This window comes from Staurois parvus, unplaced genomic scaffold (genome assembly GCF_062004578.1).
Source record: "Staurois parvus isolate SC_StPar_1 unplaced genomic scaffold, SC_StPar_1.0 ptg000637l, whole genome shotgun sequence".
Taxonomy (NCBI): Eukaryota; Metazoa; Chordata; class Amphibia; order Anura; family Ranidae; genus Staurois; species Staurois parvus.
In genome coordinates, this window is record NW_028318433.1 from 814,573 (window position 1) to 825,682 (window position 11,110).

Consider the following 11,110-nt stretch of genomic DNA (forward strand, 5'->3'; position numbering starts at 1 on the left):
TATGACAAAATGGAAACCCACCAGCAGTGTGAGGAGACCTGAAAGTGGCACATGGCAGAGTGTGGCGATGGAGACAGCAGCAATGGGAGGAGGTACAGGGACCCATGAGACACTGTGGACCTGGCAGCAGCATGAGGAGGTGGTACAGGGGCCCATGGCAGATTAGGGGCCTGGCAGCAGCAATGGGAGACGCCCGTAATCTGCCAGCACTCTATGACAAAATGGAACACACCAGCAGTGTGAGGAGACCTGAAAGTGGCACATGGCATGACACACTGTGGACCTGGCAGCAGCATGAGGAGGCGGTACAGGGGCCCATGGCAGATTAGGGGCCTGGCAGCAGCTATGGGAGGCCCGTAATCTGCCAGCATCCTATGACAAAATGGAACCCAGCAGCAGTGTGAGGAGACCTGAAAGTGGCACATGGCAGAGTGTGGCGATGGAGACAGCAGCAATGGGAGGCGGTACAGGGACCCATGAGACACTGTGGACCTGGCAGCAGCATGAGGAGGCGGTACGGGGGCCCATGGCAGATTACAGGCCTGGCAGCAGCAATGGGAGACGCCCGTAATCTGCCAGCAACCTATGACAAAATGGAACCCAGCAGGAGTGTGAGGAGACCTGAAAGTGGCACATGGCAGAGTGTGGCGATGGAGACAGCAGCAATGGGAGGCCGTACAGGGACCCATGAGACACTGTGGACCTGGCAGCAGCATAAGGAGGCGGTACAGGGGCCCATGGCAGATTAGGGGCCTGGCAGCAGCTATGGGAGACGCTCGTAATCTGCCAGCAACCTATGACAAAATGGAACCCAGCAGGAGTGTGAGGAGACCTGAAAGTGGCACATGGCAGAGTGTGGCGATGGAGACAGCAGCAATGGGAGGCGGTACAGGGACTGTCAGGGCTCCCAGGTATGACCAGAGATGTGTGACTGACCCAGGGAAACGCAGACTTCAGATATGTGATAAACAATATAATTTATTAACACTAACAATACAAAAATAAACGCAGTGCAATACTAAAAACATAATACAGTGCAAAGAAACCCAACCAACCACCCACAGATAACAGTACATACAAGCAAGCGTCGTCAGGCAAGCCGGGTCAATATCAATAGGGCAGGTAGGTACAGGGGGAGCAAGCGGAGAATGGTCGGGGTCACAGGCCAGGTTCAGCAGGTAGCAAGCAGCGTAGTACAAAGGGTCAGGCAGAGGGATGGTCAGGGTCACAAGCCAGGGATCAGAACAGGTAGCAAGCAGCGTAGTACAGAGGGTCAGGCAGAGGGATGGTCAGGAGCGATCCGGGATCAGAGCAGGAGAAGTCAGCAGCAGTTCAGATCAGGCAGGGTCAGCAAAGGAACAGAAACAGGATGCAGGACAGATACAGGGCCCAGGACAAACACAACACCAAGGCAGAGTCTGTGGGTCTGGCCATCCCTTAAATACCCCAGCATAATCAGTTCCAGGTGTTAGCTGGCTGCAAAGTTGAGTCTCTGATTGCTGGGAGCACCCGCTGGCCAGCCCTGGTACTGCAGATCAAAAGGCAGGTGAGTCCCACCATTGCTGGCCAGTCCATTCCTGAAAGTACCCCCCCCCTCAAGGAGCGGCCTCAGGACGCTCCAAACAGTCCTAGCTGGGAAAAATGTTCCACCGCCCGGGTCTGGTAACTGGCGGGATATCAAAGACTGGCACACCTGGCAGGACTCCGGGCAGCGGTACACCGGGCAGAGGCACATCGGGCTGGACTCCGGGCAGAAGCACATCGGGCAGAGGCACACTGGGCTGGACTCCAGGCAGAGGCACACCGGGCTGGACTCCGGGCAGAGGCACACCGGGCAGAGGCACACCGGGCAGAGGCACATCGGGCAGAGGCACATCGGGCAGAGGCACATCGGGCAGAGGCACATCGGGCTGGACTCCGGGCAGAGGCACATCGGGCTGGACTCCGGGCAGAGGCACATCGGGCTGGACTCCGGGCAGAGGCACATCGGGCTGGACTCCGGGCAGAGGCACATCGGGCTGGACTCCGGGCAGAGGCACATCGGGCTGGACTCCGGGCAGAGGCACATCGGGCTGGACTCCGGGCAGAGGCACATCGGATTACCAGGCAAAGCAGCAGGCAGCGGGTCACCGGGCGGAGCAGCAGGCAGCGGGTCACCAGGCAGAGCAGCAGGCACCGGGCCCCCGGGCGGGGTGGCCGGCATCGGGCCCCCGGGCGGGGCGACCAGCATTGGGCCCCCAGGCGGAGCGGCGGGCGCTGGGCCCCCAGGCGGGGCGACAGGCATCGGGCCCCCAGGCGGAGCGGCGGGCGCCGGACCCCCAGGTGGAGCGACAGGTCTCGGGCCCTCAGGCGGAGCGGCGGGCGCCGGACCCCCAGGTGGAGCGACAGGTCTCGGGCCCTCAGGCGGAGCGGCGGGCGCCGGACCCCCAGGTGGAGCGACAGGTCTCGGGCCCCCAGGCGGAGCAACAGGTCTCGGGCCCTCAGGCGGAGCGGCGGGCGCCGGACCCCCAGATGGAGCGACAGGTCTCGGGCCCCCAGGCGGAGCGACAGGTCTCGGGCCCCCAGGCGGAGCGACAGGTCTCGGGCCCCCAATCGGAGCGGCGGGCGCCGGACCCCCAGATGGAGCGACAGGTCTCGGGCCCTCAGGCGGAGCGGCGGGCGCCGGACCCCCAGGTGGAGCGACAGGTCTCGGGCCCTCAGGTGGAGCGGCGGGCGCCGAGTCACCAGGCACGACAGTGGGCTCCGAGTCAACTGGCATGACCGCTGGCACTGGGTCAGACATTGGATCGTCTGGCTGGACAGCGGGCATCGGGTCACCAGGCATCAGGTCATTTGGCTCGACCGCGGGCACCGCGTCATCTGGCAAGGCAGTGGGCTCCGAGTCAACTGGCATGACCGCGGGCACTGGGTCAGACATTGGATCGTCTGACTGGACAGCGGGCATCGGGTCACCAGGCATCAAGTCATTTGGCTCGACAGCGAGCACCGCGTCATCTGGCAAGGCAGTGGGCTCCGAGTCAACTGGCATGACCGCGGGCACTGGGGCAGACATTGAATCGTCTGGCTGGACAGCGGGCATCGGGTCACCAGGCATCAGGTCATTTGGCTCAACAGCGGGCACCGCGTCATCTGGCAAGGCAGTGGGCCCCGAGTCAACAGGCACGACAGTGGGCACCGGGTCATTAGGTACCGGATTGTCTGGCTCGACAGCGGGCATCGGGTCACCAGGTATGACAGCGGGCACTGGGTCACCAGGCATCAGGTCATTTGGCTTGCCAGCGGGCACCGCGTCATCTGGCAAGGCAGTGGGCACCGGGTCACCAGGCATTGGATCGTCTGGCTCGACAGCGGGCATCGGGTCACCAGGTATGACAGCGGGCACTGGGTCACCAGGCATCAGGTCATTTGGCTCGCCAGCGGACACCGCATCATCTGGCAAGGCAGTGGGCACCGAGTCACCAGGTACGACAGCGGGCTCTGAGTCAATTGGCACGACAGCGGGCACCGGATCAGGTACTGGATCAACAGCGGGCATCGAGTCAACTGGCCTAATAGGATCTTCAGGCTGGATCAGTTCATCATGCTGAGTAGAGGCTTCAGGCCGAGTAGAGGCATCAGGCCGAGTAGAGGCATCAGGCCGAGTAGAGGCATCAGGCCGAGTAGAGGCTTCAGGCCGAGTAGAGGCTCCAGGCCGAGTAGAGGCTCCAGGCCGAGTAGAGGCTTCAGGCTGAAGAGAGGCATCAGGCTGCGTACAGGCATCAGGCTGAGTAGAGGTTTCAGGCTGAGTAGAGGCTTCAGGCTGAACCACGGAAGGCAGGTTCACCGGTTTGGATACTGGCAGGATGGTATTGGTTGGAAAGAATTTTCGCTTTTTTCTGGTTTTAACTACTGGAGCACTGCAAGTAAACGCAGGTCTGCAAACAAATGGAGCAGCTGGAGACAGAGAAGAACTGGAGGATGGAACAGGAGAGGGAGCAGTTGCTACAGAGGGCTTTTTTACAGGGTTAAAGGCAGGATAGGTGCAGCGAGTGGGAACAGGGTACTGACATGTGGTAGATAGCCAAGTATACTGGGCTGTAACTGGAGGAGCTGTTGGGAATACAGGAGTAGAGTTAGAAGCAGGACTGGGTCTTTGTAAGCTGACTGAGGCTGGGTGCAACAAGTCTGACCATGTCTGCAGTATGGGTTGAACAAAGCTGAGCTTACACAAAGCCTGTCTGGTCAATGACTGCACTGCGTTTATACAACCTCTTAGTGTCTGTGGTGAACATGTGGAATAACGCTCCAGAAAGTAACCCACATCATCCTCTAATAACCACACCAGGGACTCTACCTGGTCTGCACTAAATGGTGGCAAAAATTCATCCCTGCATTCGGGGGAACCAGATGAAACCAACTCCGCACAAACCTCAATCAAAGGCTGCACCTCAGAGAACTCTGTGCCCTGATCTACTAGAACATGAGCGATCCGGATATATTCTAGCAGTTCATCCCGGGGATACTCCTTCAGAGTCTGATAAGCATACTCCCTGTCATCAAACACTAGCAGATATAAATACTCAACCTCATCCAGATCCATCCTTCCCATCAACAAGCCAAGATGGCTTCCCTGTGCAGCCACTTCTGGTCAGGATTGGCCTTGGTGTAATGTCAGGGCTCCCAGGTATGACCAGAGGTGTGTGACTGACGCAGGGAAACGCAGACTTCAGATGTGATAAACAATATAATTTATTAACACTAACAATACAAACATAAACGCAGTGCAATACTAAACATAATACAGTGCAAAGAAACCCAACCAACCACCCACAGATAACAGTACATACAAGCAAGCGTCGTCAGGCAGGCCGGGTCAATATCAATTGGGCAGGTAGGTACAGGGGGAGCAAGCAGAGAATGGTCGGGGTCACAGGCCAGGTTCAGCAGGTAGCAAGCAGCGTAGTACAAAGGGTCAGGCAGAGGGATGGTCAGGGTCACAAGCCAGGGATCAGAACAGGTAGCAAGCAGCGTAGTACAGAGGGTCAGGCAGAGGGATGGTCAGGAGCGAGCCGGGATCAGAGCAGGAGAAGTCAGCAGCAGTTCAGATCAGGCAGGGTCAGCAAAGGAACAGAAACAGGATGCAGGACAGATACAGGGCCCAGGACAAACACAACACCAAGGCAGAGTCTGTGGGTCTGGCCATCCCTTAAATACCCCAGCATAATCAGTTCCAGGTGTTAGCTGGCTGCAAAGTTGAGTCTCTGATTGCTGGGAGCACCCGCTGGCCAGCCCTGGTACTGCAGATCAAAAGTCAGGTGCGTCCCACCATTGCTGGCCAGTCCATTCCTGACAGGGACCCATGAGACACTGTGGACCTGGCAGCAGCATGAGGAGGCGGTACGGGGGCCCATGGCAGATTACAGGCCTGGCAGCAGCAATGGGAGACGCCCGGAACCCAGGAACCCAGAAGCAGTGTGAGGAGACCTGAAAGTGGCACATGGCAGAGTGTGGCGATGGAGACAGCAGCAATGGGAGGCGGTACAGAGACCCATGAGACACTGTGGACCTGGCAGCAGCATGAGGAGGCGGTACGGGGGCCCATGGCAGATTACAGGCCTGGCAGCAGCAATGGGAGACGCCCGTAATCTGCCAGCAACCTATGACAAAATGGAACCCAGAAGCAGTGTGAGGAGACCTGAAAGTGGCACATGGCAGAGTGTGGCGATGGAGACAGCAGCAATGGGAGGCCGTACAGGGACCCATGAGACACTGTGGACCTGGCAGCAGCATGAGGAGGCGGTAAAGGGGCCCATGGCAGATTAGGGGCCTGGCAGCAGCAATGGGAGACGCCCGTAATCTGCCAGCAACCTATGACAAAATGGAACCCAGAAGCAGTGTGAGGAGACCTGAAAGTGGCACATGGCAGAGTGTGGCGATGGAGACAGCAGCAATGGGAGGCCGTACAGGGACCCATGAGACCCTGTGGACCTGGTAGCAGCATGAGGAGGCGGTACGGGGGCCCATGGCAGATTACAGGCCTGGCAGCAGCAATGGGAGAGGCCCGTAATCTGCCAGCAACCTATGACAAAATGGAACCCAGCAGGAGAGTGAGGAGACCTGAAAGTGGCACATGGCAGAGTGTGGCAATGGAGACAGCAGCAATGGGAGGCCGTACAGGGACCCATGAGACACTGTGGACCTGGCAGCAGCATAAGGAGGCGGTACGGGTGCCCATGGCAGATTACAGGCCTGGCAGCAGCAATGGGAGACGCCCGTAATCTGCCAGCAACCTATGACAAAATGAAACCCAGCAGGAGTGTGAGGAGACCTGAAAGTGGCACATGGCAGAGTGTGGCGATGGAGACAGCAGCAATGGGAGGCCGTACAGGGACCCATGAGACACTGTGGACCTGGCAGCAGCATGAGGAGGCGGTACAGGGGCCCATGGCAGATTAGGGGCCAGGCAGCAGCAATGGGAGACGCCCGTAATCTGCCAGCAACCTATGACAAAATGGAACCCAGAAGCAGTGTGAGGAGACCTGAAAGTGGCACATGGCAGAGTGTGGCGATGGAGACAGCAGCAATGGGAGGCCATACAGGGACCCATGAGACCCTGTGGACCTGGCAGCAGCATGAGGAGGCGGTACGGGGGCCCATGGCAGATTACAGGCCTGGCAGCAGCAATGGGAGACGCCCGTAATCTGCCAGCAACCTATGACAAAATGGAACCCAGCAGGAGAGTGAGGAGACCTGAAAGTGGCACATGGCAGAGTGTGGCGATGGAGACAGCAGCAATGGGAGGCCGTACAGGGACCCATGAGACACTGTAAACCTGGCAGCAGCATGAGGAGGCGGTACGGGGGCCCATGGCAGATTACAGGCCTGGCAGCAGCAATGGGAGACGCCCGTAATCTGCCAGCAACCTATGACAAAATGGAACCCAGCAGGAGAGTGAGGAGACCTGAAAGTGGCACATGGCAGGCGCATGATTCATGGCGGATTTAGTCAGTTGTGTCAGGAACTGGTGGTTTGAAATCCAGACTAATCCACGCCCGATTCATTTTCACAAACGTGAGTCTCTCCACACTTTGGGTGGACAGTCGTGTCCTCCGCGGAGTTACAATACCTCCTGCCGCACTAAACACGCGCTCCGATGCCATGCTACTGGCCGGGCATGACAGCCTTTCAAGGGCAAATTCAGCTAGTTGGGGCCAAAGGTCAAGTTTCGTTGCCCAGTAGTCAAGGGGATTGTCTACCTCGGTTGGCAGGGTGCTGTCCAAGTAGGCCCAAGCCTGTTGTTTGAGCTCCTGCTCCAGGTCCACCTGATGCTGCTTCTGCTGCTGCGGCTGGTTAGTAGTTTCCTCACTGCGCTGGTGAAGAAAGCTACTCATCATCGACTGCAGACTGAGGCAGCCGCTGCTGGTGGAGCTGCCACTGCTCCTACCACCCCACCCCTCCCCTGCTGCCATGGCAGCGGAACGCAAGCGCACAGGGCCCACAGTGTCTGAGGATGTACGTTGGCGCAGAAAGGCAGAGACCAACTGACTACATAGGTGGTTTTTATAGTACATTATTTTGGCCTCCCTCTCAGCAGGTGTGAAAAAGGCCACCATTTTGGAACGGTAGCGAGGGTCCAACAAGGTGGACAGCCAAAAGTCATCCCTCTGTCTGATGGTTATTATTCTGCTGTCGCTACGCAAGCAACCGAGCATGCTATGGGCCATTTGTGCCAAGGAATGCGAGGGACTCCCTGCCTCCATCTCCACAGCATACTGCCACGGTGCGTCTGGGTCCTCTGTCTCCTCCTCCTCTACCAGATGCTCCTGCTCCTCCACTCTCGTCCGCTGAGTGGAAAAACCACCCATTTCACTCAATAATTCCTGAGCACCAATGTCCTCTACCTCCTCCTCTTCTTCCTGTCCTGCCCCCACAGGGGTCATGTGGCGTTGAGATCTGTGCGCCACGTCTACCGCACCCTGACCAGCCATTGTTAACAGCATTTGTTCCAGGACATGCAACAGAGGAATGACGTCGTTCATCCCATAGTCCTGACGACTCACGAATAGCGTGGCCTCCTCAAAGGGCCTGAGCAAGCGGCAGGTGTCACGCATGAGCTGCCAATGGCTGACATCGAAGTTACACAGGGGAGTACCTTTATCCGCTTGTAACATCAGGAAATCGGTGATGGCCTTTTGCTGTTCGTAAAGGCGGTCTAACATGTGTAGGGTTGAATTCCACCTTGTTGCAACGTCGCAGATCAGGCGATGCTGTGGAATTCTGTTCTGCCGCTGCAGCTCAAGGAGGGTGTACTTTGCGGTGTAGGAATGGCTGAAATGCATGCAAAGTTTACGTGACATTTTAAGGATGTCTTGCAGTGGGATGGTGGATTTTAGGAACCGCTTGACAACCAGATTGAACACGTGAGCCATGCATGGCGCATGGCACAACCTTCCTTGACGCAGAGCAGACACCATGTTCTTTCCGTTGTCGGTCAACATGGTTCCGATTTTCAGTTTGCGCGGAGACAGCCATCTGTCGATTTCTCTGTTCATTACACTCAGAAGTTCCTCCCCTGTGTGACTACGTTCGCCAAGGCATACCAGGTGCAGCATAGCGTGACACCGTTGCGCCCTGCACATGTGATATGCCGGTCGGGTAATGGGACTTGGCACGGGGGTGGCAGCTGAGGACACGGCGGAAGAAGAGGTGGTAGAGGCGGACATGTTTGCTGGACCAAGGACGTGCAAACGTGGAGGCAAAAGCGTCGTGACCTGTCCAAGTTGCTGGTGCGGCTGTGCCGGCACCACGTTCACCCAGTGGGCCGTAAATGACATGTACTGTCCCTGACCGTAGTTACAGCTCCACACGTCGGCGCTGCCGTGCACTTTGGCAGAGACCGACATGCTCAAAGACTGGCCCACCATCTCTTCTACATGTGAATGCAGGGCTGGCACTGCCTTTTTGGCGAAGAAATGACGGCTTGGCACTCTCCACCGCGGCGCGGCACAAGCCATCATTTCTCGGAAAGGTGCTGAGTCCACCACTTGGAAAGGGAGGGACTGCAGCACCAGCAACTTGGACAGGAGGACGTTCAGCTTTTGCACCGTCGGGTGCGTGCTCGCAAACTGTTGTCTCTTGGAAACGGATTCCAAGAAAGACTGCTGACGGAATCCGTGAAGAGGAGTAGCAGGAGAAGGAGCATCTGAACGAGCGGAAGATGCCAACGAGCGACAACTCCCCTCAGCAGAGGTGTTGGAGCCTTGACTGGCTGATAGAGGGCGATTGACGTCGGGTGATGGAGCAAGTAACGGAACGGGTGATGGAGCGGGGGCTGGGGCAGGCAGAACCGCTGTATCTTTATCACGGTTTTCCCAGGCCACCAAATGGCGACGCTGCATATGCTGACGCAACGCTGTAGTCCCAACATGGGCCCCCTGGCCACGCTTGACTTTCTGGCCACATAGTCGACATACGGCTACGTTTACTTCCTCGGGCGGCTTGAGGAAAAATTGCCACACCGCCAAGTAGGAAACTTTGCCCCCGCTACTCCTCACTGGCTGACTGCTACTTCCTCCGTGCACACCGGCACCACTACTGGCCATGGTGGTAGGCTGCAGTGGAGCTGGTGCTCTACTCCGTGGCCGTTTGGCTCCACTGACACTGCTGCGACCCTGCTGCCTCCTGGGCAACCCACCGACTGTTTTGCTCGCTGGCAAGCTGGCACCCTCTTCTCCTGATGATGCGGAAGCAATAGCCTGATGACGACGAGGCTGCCAAATGCGATCTGCCTCATCATCATCAATTAGGGTCTCCGCCTCACTACTAGCCCCCTCGGCTGCGTGTGGGTCAGGAGACAGACCTGTCTCTAGACCGGCTACCGAGCCACTCTCCTCGCCAGTACTTCTTCGCCTGGCTGCTGAAGAGGCGGATGTCTCCCCCCGTTCCTGACCGCCCTCTGTTAGCTCTTCCTCACTGTACAGTGGGGCTGACTTATCTGTAAAAGCTTTATCACATTCAGAACTCTGATATGGCATCTCTCCAGTGTGAATCCTCTGGTGTGGGATAATATGTGATTTATCTGTAAAAGCTTTATCACATTCATAACAATGATATGGCTTCTCTCCATTGTGAACCTTCTGGTGTGTGATATATTTTCTCTCCATTGTAAAATCTCCAAATAAGAAGTAGTTTGAAATGACTCCTCTTATGTATATTTGGGTTGGACTTTATTGTAAAGCCATTGTCACTTCCAGAACACTGAAATTACTTTTCTCCTGCTGGATCAATGTGGAAGAGGATCCAAACCATGACTTTTAGAACACAGATAGGACTTGTATCCCGTGTGAATCCTCCAGTGAACTGCAATAAAGACTTTCAGTAAATTAAGACATCCATATGTCTTGTTTTCCATGTGACTCAGCTGTATTCAAGAAAACCAACATGACCGAAAACTTGGTTCATCAATCCACCTGTACAAAAAAAATAATAATAATTTTATATAAAGGGCTACATAAAGTTGCTTTCTATTTTTAATGTTCATTACTAAATATATCTTATGAATAGAAAGAATATGTACAGCATTATCTACAGTATTTTTTAATCAAATAGATTTGATTAAGAAAGTTTATAAGTGCGCACAGTATTCCCAACATTCAGCCCAGACAATGGAGTCATACATTCTCACGTATAGGCAGTTGTGGCACTGTTACAGATCATACAGAACAATAACTTGCTTTGTCTATGGTGTCACTTTTACCTTTTATAAACAAATGAACAGAGAAAAGAAGAAACAGCCTAGAACAATTCAGCTGCACACGGCAAGTAACTCCCCCCAGTACATACAGTTGTGTTCAAAATAATAGCAGTGTGTTGAAAAAAGTGAATAAAGCTGAAAATCCTTCTAATAGCTTTTACTTCCATCCACACAAATGCATTGGGAACACGACACATTCTATTCCAAATCACAACATGAAGAAAATACATCAAATTTGTGTTGTTCCTCTAAAAAAATGGAAAAAAAGTAAATATTGGACGGTTCAAAAAAAAAATGGCCGTGTTTGTATTTCTTTACAAACTGAAACATTCACTATATAAACTGAGAAATGTTTGAAGATTTTGCTTTCCTTTGAAT